The 12948-nt window shown below is 42.7% G+C and overlaps 1 long non-coding RNA gene across 4 annotated transcripts in view; it reads right to left on the reverse strand.

The window, feature by feature from the left end:
* The window catches only part of LOC104138557 (uncharacterized), a 91145-nt gene extending 78784 nt beyond the window's left edge, over window positions 1-12361 (reverse strand). The window contains exons 1-2 of one of the 4 annotated variants that reach the window (XR_011135908.1): window positions 10450-12360; window positions 10240-10333 (exon numbers count right to left, since the gene is read on the reverse strand). This is a non-coding gene — a long non-coding RNA (uncharacterized lncRNA). The other 3 variants (XR_011135906.1, XR_011135905.1, XR_011135907.1) reach the window with 3 other exon arrangements.
* Window positions 12362-12948: the final 587 nt, after the last annotated feature.

Here is a 12948-nt window from a genome sequence, read left to right on the forward strand (position 1 = left end):
CCCAGAAGTCAGCAACAAAGACAAGCTCTGTGCAGACCTCACGAGCATGATGAGCTCTGTCAAACCAATTTACAGGGCTATAGCGGAAAACGCAGGAGCTGCAAGTACAGTGCAGTGAGACAGGTTATGAGTGGTTTAGAGTTTGCCTACCTAAAGAAGTTGACAGTCACTGCTAGTCTAAATAAATATTCCTGTACATCTCTTCCGGAATACTTCCCTCCTTTAGGATTACTTTAGTCTCAAATGAAACTGACTGTCATTGTTCTTCTAGTTGGCTAGAAAAAAATGGCAGGGCTGCAAAACAGCTGCTATGGTTCCTTAAAGGGACTTGCAGAGTAATGGCATGAGAATGACTTCACTCAGAGCAGGGCAAAGACAAAGTGTGGTCTGAAGCGGATACAAACACGGTGTCACGTGCTCTGGCTAGCAGGTCAGAACTATACTCATGTGTTCATGTCTGATCTGGATTAAATCCATTGCATCAGATGATTCAATGGCACATGGATCTGGTATTAAAGAGCTAGAACTACTGCTTAGGGCTGTGCACTGGGTTCCCCTTTAGGGAACAGCACAGATGATGATACACAACGAAATGTTGTGACACAAAAGCAAACGTGGTGAGTTTGGAAATGGGCTACAGAATCTAAATATAATGAGTAGGCCGGCTAAAAGCAGAGACTTTGGGAAACACGCTTCTGCCTTTGTAGCTCTGTACACCCACTTTGCACTCTGTTTTGCTACAAATGACAGCACAAGTGCAGAACAATAGGGAATGAGTTCTTCAGGAGATATGAAGGCTGGAGTCTAAATGAAAAAGTTGCAGCAAATTAACCTAGGGATGTAGATTTATGACCGAACTACTGTGGCTTAGCAATTTACTGTGCTATGGTAATTGAGTTTGTGCATGCTCTCAGGTGGTGGCAGTTGTACAGTAAAATGCTCTAGGTTACGTTCTTTCATTATGTTTACATTAACATGCTTACCTTGCACTTGCTATGCATTAAGAGTATGCATAGAGTGATTTATTGTGGTTCAGTTAATGCATGGTAACCTGTTTAGACATGGAGACATGACTGTATGTCTGAACCCCCCTATCCAAGGAAATGTTCAGGTCTACAGGATAGTTCTCAGGGCCCCTGGTAACAAACATGTCTGACTGCCTTTCTGAAAAGCAAGCTCTGTAAGTTACCTCAAAGGTGAAACCAGAACCACCCAAGGAGATTAGAGAGAGTGAAATACTAAGAACTGGAATTTGATTCAGAGATCACAGTAAAAGGGAAAATGGCTGATTTTGATTAGCTCACAATGAGACTCTCTTCTTCCCCCAGCCAATCCAAAGAAGAAAGGCTTTCTGAATAGAGCAGAGTGGTTGGAAATTCATGTTTAAAACCAAAAGCCCTGGAGTGAAGGTACCACCCGACAGTAACAATCAGTGCGCCTCCACCAAGCTGATGCCAGCGCTGCTGTAGTGGCATCCCTGCTCACAGGGAGACCATTCGGATACTTCCTCGTGCTGGAGATGAAAGCAGAGGCCTCAGAAAGTACGTGCAGTGATTGCAAGAGGAGGGGCTGACTGTACGGGTGTGCATACACGCACAAGCATGCTGGACCGTTTATTTCATAAGCAAAGATATATCTTTACTAAAAAGACTTGCCTTCTAGTTGTCCCTTCAACCTCTCCAGCTATGCGTTTCACCAAAGTCTGAAATTCGCACTAATATTTTAGGCAGAATAAAGTGGATTTGAAATTTTCATCCCTGTCCGCAAAAACAGTTGGCCTAAGCTATGCCATAGGAGGGGAAAAGCACCATGCTTGTATAGCACCCAGTGTAATGGCGTCCTTGCTGCAGCACCACCAGCTTCTCTCAGGATACGTGGCTTTTAAAAGACTGAGCAAAAATGAACAAAATCCCACATCTCTGATTGTAACTTCTGGGCAAACTAATTCTTCAAAATAGAAAGTTTTCAAGTAAACTCAGACATGAAAGTTTTCATCACCTTCCAACAAACTGCCAGTAAGTGCCATAAAGAGCAGTGCTGCAGTGACAAAGTATGTCAAATCTCCCAGTTTGGTTGGAATTTCAACTGCAAAAAGGCAAAAGCCTCTCCTCTCTGTCTGGCAGATGCTGTAAGCAAAAAGAAAATTACTGAGGAAGGGAGCTGTGAGTCCTCAATTTTAAGAGCTGGAGCACTCAGCTCCCTATTAATGAGGGTAGGCACAGTCCCACCCTGAAAGCTCATCACCGAGAACCCCTCAGGAACATCAAAGGGGACAGCCTGAACATTTATAGTGCCTGCGAGGCTAATCTGGCTGCCTGTGTGGAGCGCCAGGGTGTCAGCTGGCAGGGAGGGCTGGGATGTGCGGAGAAAGGAAGGGAAGAACGGATGCGTGAATAAGTCCCACCTGAGGGATGGCTGGCTGGCTGGCACAGGGATGAATTTTAGCAGTTACTAATGATTACTGAAGACAAAGCACATATGACTTCTATTAGAAATGGGAGAACATGACTTCCCCTTCCCAGCGTGTAGAAAAGAGCAGACACAGCCTCCTAGGCAAATAGTCTGAAACTGTTTGTAGTCTAGTCTAACCCACTTGCCTGAACTCCCTGCGTGCTCCATACGTTCTGCACATCACCCAGCATCTTCCATGCTCTCCCCCTTCTCTGATCTTGTTCGCTAATTCTCTAACAAAGGTTGCCTTAACCCACCGGCAGGGCACACACATGCACCACACGCACTGCTTCAAACTCTTTAATCTCTGCTGATAACTAAAGATGTGAATCTTTCAACATGGAGACTGTAAAGAGAAAAATGAGCTGAAATATTTTCAGTAACTGCTCATTTCAGAGTCATTTCCCTTCTCAAACTCTCTAGGAGCTTTAGGGCAGAAAAATCCCAGATAAAGCTTTGTCTTCTACTCAAATGATCTAAGAAAGTAAATTTCCTCCTGAAATTAGAGTGCAGCCCCAGTTTCCAAGGATTAGTTCCTTGGAAGGAACTACTTAGTCCTTGCTACCCCTACTATACATCTGGAACACAGCTCATTTGACATCAAGGTTCAAATAGCAGACGTGGCCATCTTAAGCATCTGTTTCGTTCACTGGGTTTAAGGCTGCATTTGCTCCCAGCCTAGTTCAATGCCACCTAACAGAGGCAATTAATCAATTGCACCCAGCTGCCGTGGCCCATGAAACCTTATCGGAGCTGAAAGAATTAATTACTGCAATTACCATCATCTGTGCTGATGGGCTGCAAGAGTCAACACTCTGGCAGGCGCACCCAGCCACAGGACAGGCTCAGAGTAGGACTGTGGAAATTAACACCCAGACTAACGAATCGTAGCAAGCCTCAGTCCCTCTGTCACCTCCGGGTGCTCAGAGGCAAGTGCCTGGCAGCTGAATGCCAGCGCTGAAAATGAAGCTGCAGCAGGAGTGGCAGGGACTAAACGAATCTTGGCTATGGACAATTCAATTCTCAGCACTGTGGTGATCATCCTCCAGACGTTCGAGAGGGCTTTGGACATCCATTAAGAGCACAGTTTGAAGGGACCAAAACTGTTCCTCCCTGCTACACAGTTCATTTGAGTGTTTGGCTGTAAAGGAATTGGTGGTGATATTAGTTACTCTATTATCAGTAGTATTAGTCTGCTCACATCACAGTCTCATAAATTGGTGCCCTGTCTCCAGAACGTCAGTCCCTCCTCTTGGGGCTCAGACTAGCCTTATCCATAAGCACCGAATCTCACCACAGTATGGAGGTGTCTTCAAAACAGCAGCTTCTGGAAAGATTTGGGGTGTGAATAAATACAATTATCAGGCACTATTTTTCATGTCTCTGTACTGTTGCTGCTGTTGTAAATGTAAATACCGTAGCGACAGTCCAGGAACTTGACCTGATGGTGACTTGCAAACATTTGTAGAGCTAATGATGCATGTAAAGTAAGTGCGACTTTAACTTTAGCTGTGAATGGCCTTTCTCTTGCCCCAAACCAGGGTCATCATGATACAGAGCTATTCTAGAGGAAAAGGCAAGTCAAATTCCTGCACTCTGCTCTTGATGTTTATGTTCTTCCTGGGCAAGGGTAGAAAAAGTTCAGGCAAAGAGTAGCACCGTATTCCATTCCACAGACCTGAAGGGTGATTGAAGATAAGCTCGGCTGCACTCCAAGACCTCCTCTGGCCAAAGAGAAATCCAGAGAAACGAAGGGTGCAAAAAGAAGGATGCCTGATAAATTTGTCTGAAGAACCGTGCATGCTTTGGGAATCAATTTTTTGGGAAGTATTTTAAAGGTCTAAGTAAATTCTTTGGGATTTAATGTAGAATATCTGTATGGAACATGGCACATGTGACCTACTGTTATATGAGCTGATCTTACAGTCCCTGCTCACTGCAAAAACCTGGAAACCAATGTACTCAGCTTCCTCATCAGATTATCCATTACCTTGAGTAATGGCATTCTCTGGATCAAGTCTCACTTCAAATCAGCACTTAGGCGTATGTTTTAACATTCCCAGTGATGTTGACCAGCAAGTCTAAGGGCATTCTGAAGTCCCGTAGAAGGGATGCTTGGGTGAAGTGGTTGAACAGAGGAATTGCACAGAGGATGCAATTAATTTTCCACTTGAATACCACTGTATAGCCGGGTACTGGAGACAATGCAAGAACGGCGGTAAATTACTTCTTCGCTTCCTTCACCACTGTCCTGACTGGGCTCTAATGTGCCACTGAGGGGATACAGTGGTGAGCACCACAGAGTTGTTCCCGGCAGTAGCGCATGCCACACCACACAGCTACAACACCCAACACACTCTCAAGGTTGGTAGGGGGTCACACACAGTTTGGCAAACTGATCATGCTAGGTAAAAAGGCCAAATAGAGCTGTACTAAGCAGAGGAGGGAATGTCAACTTCTGTTAGCATGCACAGCCATTCAGTTCTAAATTAATAATAGCTCCTCTGCTCAGATGCAAAAGCTAAAGTGGGCTTTCTCTGTTTCCACTGTACAGATATGTTTAGCCAATTAGGCTTGTGAAATGCTCATTTAACCCTGTCCGACTTCACTAATGTGAAATGTCTTGACTGAGAGCCTTGTTAACATACACATGATCTTGAAAGCACCTCCCGGAATCCCAAGAACCTCACTGGGCTTCTGTCCTCTGCCTCCCCTCCTTTTTTGTGGCGTTAGTTGTCATTTTTCCCTCCTGTTCCTTTTTAAAAACGTCTCAATAGGTTCACGTCCTGGGATATTTTGCTGTATTTGCTGGAGTCACTGGGAGATGAGCCATAAACAGAACACAACTGTGTTCAGTCAAAAGGAATGACATATTGGCTAGCAAACAGACAGACCTACTCAGCTCTCCTGGGACATATCTTGCATGTTAGACAACAAATATTTCTTCAGAATAAAGGCAGGTCAGTCTCAGCAAAACCTTTTGGCAGACTTGAGTCTTTTACAAAAAGACAAATTAATACCCTGAACCTCTTAAAAATATTTTTCTGCTTGGAGCAGACAGATCAGTTTGTCTAAAGAATACCAATGAAATCTTTACAGCGATAAACAAAACACTCTACCACTTTACTGAGAAGCAAGCTTCTGCCGAAAAGCAGTAAAACTCCCATGGAATGAGTGCAGATATGCCCCAAACTTAAAAAATTCTGTCCAGACTAAGTTCTGTCAATATCCCTAATGTTCCTCTTTTTGTATCACAGGATTAACAATAAGGAACAAAGGCTCATTTTATCCTTTATTGCAGCTAATTATTGTACCTCTTTACTGTTGACCCTGGCCCAATCTTCCTCTCTGCAATTGCTCCATGGAGAGATGGAAACTTTAATGCAGTAATTTCTAACTAGCAAGATTTTTTGTTAATTCAGAAACTCAATTATCACATATCTCCAGGATGGAGCATTAAGTCATGGTCTGTGGGGCTGGTTGAGCTTTCTGTCCCCTGGATGGTTTTGATCTTTCATCTTCTTCATTTTGTAATTTTCAAACTAGAATTTTTTTAAACAGAAATGAAGCAATTACTTATTAAATAAAGAGTAGTTCTTTATAGCTGCATGTTAGTTATGTGACGCACAAAGTGCCTCTGCTAATTAATTTGCACTCGTGCAACTCAGTAGATCATAACTGAATATTTGTGTTCTAAAGAGATTACAAGCAATTGAGCAAAGAAGCTCTGGGATATTTATTCTAGGAGTTCACATCTGTTCCCTTTAGTAAGTGGCATTAGACAGAAGAAAGTTGTAATAAAATCAGAGATAAGCTCTTCACACTGATCACCTATGGAAACTGGTTAATTTAAGCTGAGCATATATACAGAGTTCATTAAATACCTGTACATTGTCAGATTTGTGACCTGGAAACCCAATCTGATAACCCACGTCCATAAGTCCTTGCTTCAGTGAGAAAAACCGTTAGACTTGCTGAACAAAGAGAAGCTACAGTATCACCTCCTTGCAAAAACAGAGCAATTTATTAAACGCAGCACTACTTAGGAGTGACTCACGAAAGCATCAGTCTTGCTGTGGAAGCGCCACTACTTTGCACAGCTCCCTCAGCTTGTGGCCACCCTGGAGCCTGGCCATCCCAAATACAACGGAGCTTGGGCTGGGGAACAGATCTAGGGCCCAGCGACTCTGAACCCCTGAGGTAGCCTCTGTTGCTTGTTATAGCAGGGATATAAACCTCTCTCCCTAGGTCTTGTCTCGGTTCAAAGGAATTTTCCCCAAGGCCAGAGAGAGTGTGAGGAGCAGAAGGCTGAATTCCCAAACCAAGAGTCTGAACTATGACACCTCCTCTCCAGACTGGCTCTGTGCCGCTCAACTCAGGCCTTTCCAGGTCTGCAACTACACAAAGTATTTTCAAGCTTTAACAATGATTATTTTTTCCCAGAAGGACAGAAAGAGGAATTGTAACTACGACAGTGCCCAATTACAGGAAAGAAGAGTTTCATGCTGTGCTCTAAGCTAGAGTAAAGGAAAGTAACAGCTGATGAAAGAATCAAAAGATGTTAAACTTGCTGGGGATGAAATGCCTGGTAGGAGAAAACAGCAAGAGCTCCTCGATAACCAGTCAGGCACTTTCTTCCATTACTTTAATGGAAGTTTGCTCAAGTCTCCATGCAATGACAGAACTGGGTGGGGAGCTGCTTTTAGAAACAACATGTAATTTGATTTCAAAGGAAGAGGCTGAGAATACTCCCTAAAGCTGTGGTTAGTGATCACATGCACCAATTTGCATAAACCTATATAAAGAGAGCAGACAGGACGGGAGTTTGAGGAGAGCAGCCTAAGTGGCCTTTTTAAAGGCCAGACTCCAGCTGAAGACATCAGGAGTGGCGGAACCACTGATGACCGTGAGAGGACCTGAACAGCAGTAGCTGGCCAGTGCCACCAAACAGGGCCTCGCTCTCCCCCTCCGCCTCAGTCAGGATGCCAGCTGGGACCATCACTAGACCTGAGGCGCAGGAGACCCCTCCTCTGGGGGGCCTGTAAGTGTGGGTATACCAACTGTGAGGGTGTGGGTTTAAAGCCCCATTCTTGTAAAAATCTGAGATCAGTATGGCCTTAGTGAGGTTTGGCTCATCCATGCCTGCTGGGTGGCATGCCGTGCAGGCGTGTCCCAATAGACTGTGCTATTCTTTCCTACAGGCTCTCTGTCTCTTCCTTTCTGGGGTATGCGTATCTTACTTTTGAGTTAGCTAATATAACAATAAAAACACTGTATATATGGTATATAAATAAGTTATTGTGAATAAGTTCTTAACTCTTGTTGCCACTTATTGTTTATTTGGAGAATCTCTGTAAACCCATCCACTCAGTAAAAGCTCCCATCAGCACCCATGAACCTGCTGGTTGTTGGCAGTTAATAACGCTGTTCAGCATGCCTTTTGCTTGGCTCAGACATGCTTCTTCATTGAATTGCAACAAGAGGTTATATATCTCCTAGCTCTCATATGCTTCTCAGCAGCATGTGGCATGTCATATTAAATTTCCAGTCTCCATTTAAACTTCTCCAAATGAATGATAAAGCTCTGGAAAAACTTGTTAGAATGTCTTTTTTTTTTTTTTTTTTTTTTTCTATCACCCTCCCTAGCAGCCTAACCAAATAAGCCACCTGTTCTGCCCATAAAGTCTAGTTCTGGAAAGCTCAGGTTTAATTATATCAGGGTATGAAAGGCCTGTGAAGGGAGTACAGCATGTGTCATACTGTACTCTGATACAGTACAGATCCTATAACCACCTTCTTGTAATAAAAGGAACACACAGAATTCAACATTTCTTCTTACATTAGAATCACCCCCTCCTACAGTCATATTACTGCTGTCAGAGACATCTCGATTCTCCACAAGGAAGGAGCCACGCAAAAAAAAGAAAAAAACCCCACCCTAGCATTTCCATTAAAAATAGCCTTTTACTCCATCCCTATTTATAAAGGTTTGTTTTCCCCCCAAAATGTAGGATTATTTTAATTTTCATTTAATTGCACGTCCATAAAATCCAAGGCTGCCAAACAAACAAATCATAGTTACTGAAGAGCAGAAGGAGCTTTCCCTCTGGGAGTTCCCAGTGCTGGGAGAAGGCCACTTGGAGAAGTAAACACTGGAAACACACCCAGGAATAAGAAGTGACTTCAAAAGATTTCTGTTCTGAAAATGCCTTGCTTTATAAAAGTTCAAGCAAAACAGCAGACTGCTGATAGGGTTGAATGCTATTTTACCCCAAGACACACACTCTGTGTGTGTATGACGCTACTGCATGCTTCTATCCAGATAGCCTTTGAACATCCATTTATATAATAAAAAGTATGTCAAGGAATTTGGAGGCAGCAGGGATTGAAAAGACCAAGAAAGGAGGGAATGAAAAGATCAAGGTTGTGCCAAGATTAAATCAACTTATGTCTTACGCTAGGGTGGGGATGGGAAGAAAATTCAGGAGTCTGAGTTTTAATTAAGGTTACTTTTAAAAACAAGAATAAAGCAACAGACAAAATGGAAAAGTGGTGTGGACTAGTGGGTTCCTAAGCAGGAGGTATAATGATTTGAGTGATGCTGTGCTATGATCTTATGACCAGATTAATACTGATAGAAGAGATCAATCTGCAAGTGAGATGTGACTGGGCGTGCAGGTAATGGCAGGAATGGATTAGTGTTGAGAAAGGACAAGAGCTCCTTGATTCCTTCCCAGAGCATGAAATTCCCCTGTCTTCAGTGAGCTAAGTGCAGATAATCTGTATTTGGGCAAAGGTGTTTCATTCTCTCCCACTCTGGACTGTCCTCCTACCAGGCTATGCAGTAAAACCGAATCATCTGAAGGGCAAGAAACCCCGAAATCCTTTCATTCCTCCGTGTCTTCATTATGAACATCTTTGCAAATGAAACACACAATGACAGGACATGGGGAAGAGTTCGCTAGAATGATTGCTAACGCTAATGAGAAAAACATCTTTCGCTGGAGAAGCATTAAGGTGTGCCTTCCCCAAAAAGGGCAGTGGAAAAGCAAGGAACACCAGGCGATATTTTCCCAAGCAGCTTTGGAAACCTTAAAGACATATGAGTTTGATGAGGCCTAGGGCTCAATCTGGGTCTTTTTAAAGAATCTAAACAGAGTGCTCAAATGAGCTCTTTAGAAGATTTATGTCCCCTTACTGCTTCCTTCAAAAGATACAGCTGACGTGTGCTGCCTTGACTGTCAGCTTTGGCAGTTCTCGGTTAAGAACATGATATAATCATCAGTATATTTATCAGCAGGGACAAAAGACTAAAATGTATTTGAATAAGGGAAAATGGGGATGGAGACCTACGATCGATTTTATAAATAACAAGTGGCAAGTTGCACAGTGACAAAGCGGGGGCTGGAATGCATTTTTCCAGAGTTTGTAAAGACTCATTTAATTTCTATAGAAACTGAACAGCAAACAGGTAATTTTCTCTGAAAATTACTTCTACCACCTCAGTAATGCTCTCCAAGAGGAATATATTTCTCTTGTGTCTTCTTAATCCTCTGTTATTTTCATTATAAATTTAATTAAGCTCTTCTAGAGAACGCTCTATGACATACAAGCTGAATTTTGTCTTTGTCAGAGTGATGATGGAAATGAGCTGCTGAATTGTGTGGCAATTATTTTTTTTTCTTCTGTGTAAATATTTCCCATGATATTAAGCAGTGGAGGCATTCATTTTCCCCAGCTGAATCAATACAGCTACAGTTGAGAGAAAGATGTACATAAAAGGCTCACGTGTCTGAAGTACGCTGTCCAGCCAGTCCTCTCTCCTCTACTGGATAATGCCCACAGCTGCCATTTTATAGAACATCTCAAGAACAGATTCTCTCTGAACAAATTGGGCATGTGAAAGCAGCTTTAGTACCAGAGCTTCAAATGGAGAAATCTGCACAGCAGCAGTGAATCGAAGAGAAAGAAGGAAAAAAAGAAAAACAAAAACCTTACTCTTTGTTCTGAAATGGGCATTTGAGGATCCTCCCTAGATTAGAGCACAGCTGAACACCGCTTCCTTGTGATGGTTTTTTCTTTCTGATGGCCATAACTGCAAGATATTATTATTCCAGGGAGAACTCCTCTGACTATCCTCTTTGTTTTACTCAGGACTGGTTACCAAGCAACCCATACTGTATAATCAGTTTTACAACGGGACTGAAACTTGAATGGTGAACTTCTTTGTTTTGTTTTTATCTTTGCAAATTTCCAAGAGAAAGCTTATTTTGTTTTAATTCCCTGTTTTTTGGCTTCCTGTTTGTTTCATATAAGTGGCTGACAGTATTGTATTGGGTAAAATTAATCAGATCATGAGATAACCATTGTCCTGAGTTATACAAGCTATGGCTGAAGACATATATTGTTGCTATTAACACTTATGTTGCCATGTAAAGGTCCTCAAAACAGGATCTAGGCTGTCTTGTGTGAAAAACAAATCCATGCCTGCCCCCAAATTTTCCATCTAAACAAAGTGAGGGTTGAGAACATCTGCCATTATTCCTATCTGACAAGCAGCTGGTAGAGTCACTGACACAGTAAAGCTAGAAGTTTTGCAAAAGCTTGGGCCTCACAGCTGAGTCCTGATTTCTGAAGACCTATATGATCTGCTGTCTGTTTTTCACTTGCAGAGCTTTCACAGCTGGACATAAATATCAAGCATAAAACCCAAGGTGACACAATCATTACTGAATAATTAACACTTGAATACCTGTCCTCACTTAGCACGTATGGGAGAATCTGGTATCTTAAAGCTTTCCGTTTAGCGTGTTGAAAACAGACTGGTATTGGAACATCACTGTTCCCAAGAAGACGACGAAGTATGCAAAAAAGATCACGTGACACTATCCGACATCAAGGTTAAGTATATAAAAAAAGTACTTATATTAAAAAAGAAAAAAATAAGTTCTTCAGTCTTCCACAGCACATTAGCATGTTCCCTAGGTGCTTTTCTATTATTTCTCTCACCCATCACAAATACCATCACCTATAGGAATACACAGAGACCAGCAAAGAAGTGAACACAGGGAGGAAGGTGTGGGGCAGTAAAGGAAAATGGAAGTAAAGCTTTTACTGTGACTGATGGACACGGATCACTGTTATTTACACAACACTTTGCAAGGACATCTGCTCTTCGCTGTTGTCTGTTTTTCCCTGCTTTACCAATAAAACCAGGATGCATCAGTGTCCCCATTCAAGTCTCATGGCAGCAGGCCTTTTGGCCTAAAGCAGATTGAGATTCTTTCCAAAGGGCAATAGACCCAACTATGTCAGCCCTGAATCTGACCCTGGCCCTTACACAAAGGCATAAATGCTGTTACTTTTCACTGTGCCTCCATATAGCCCAGCCTGCTGATGAACACAACGGTGAAGCTTTTAATTCCTGTGCCTCTACAGCTCAGAGAAAGCGCCAATTGTGATCAGCACAGAAACGCTGGGGAAACCTGCACTGTGAACAGCTGTCCTAAGTCAGTCCTTCCTGCCTCACTTTTTTCATCTGCTATTTGGAGATTAAAGGGAGTAAAATGAATACTAGAGGAGCCTGTCACAAATTTGGGCCCTTGAGAAGACAGATGAACAAAAACCCACCCTGGCCTTACTTCCATTACTTACGAGGTTTGGGGGTTTATTGTTGCCAATTTTTAGATTTTGTTTTGTTTTAAGGCCACTACAGGGAGACTGATATTCCTGCTGCCAGTCACATCTATCATTTTGCAGAATTTCAAGCATCACTGCTAAAAAAAACAGCTTCAAAGTGATAAAAGAGTAAAAATGTCACACCAAGGGAGAGCTATCTATCTGTGCCTCACAGTTCTTTAATGTTATGCCTCTGACAGCTTAACAACAGCTAAACAGCTTAAGTCTCAGCAAGAGACCTCCAAGCTGTTTGAGTATGAAAAGTATGACATGTTAATTAGAGAAACTTCCCATTTGCTACAAACAGCCCTCTGTTTGCGACCAGCCATAAGGAGCACTGCTTCTGTAGGGAGGTGCACGACACCAGCAACAGCTGCGTGGGTCTGAGTCCTGCTCTGCATACGGGAACCCCTGATGCCCCTGTGGTCAGCGCAGCTAGTGTTAACTGGGCCTGTCCCCAGAGAAAGCACCTGGCCTCCTGCTTAACTACAGTTAAGCAAATTAAAAACATACTTGCTTCAAAAGGACACCTTATAAGGAAACAAAGTTTAACTATTTCCAAAGCATTACGAGTTTTACTATGAAGGAATCCTTCCTAAAATATACGTGTGGGGTGTTGGCCAGACACCCATTCCCATTTTTGCCATTGCTGATGGCTACGTAATGTGCTTGCTTTCAGAGTCCAAGAAGATCACTAACATGAGGAAGGAGGAAACAACAGTAAATAGGCCTAGAAATGAAGTGAGGGTGGCTGATATGCATGCAGACCAAAAACTAAACAGCATAAGGTGAAAATAAGAGGGGATTTCCCAAAGTAAT

Source organism: Struthio camelus, chromosome 22 (assembly GCF_040807025.1).
Source record: "Struthio camelus isolate bStrCam1 chromosome 22, bStrCam1.hap1, whole genome shotgun sequence".
NCBI lineage: Eukaryota > Metazoa > Chordata > Aves > Struthioniformes > Struthionidae > Struthio > Struthio camelus.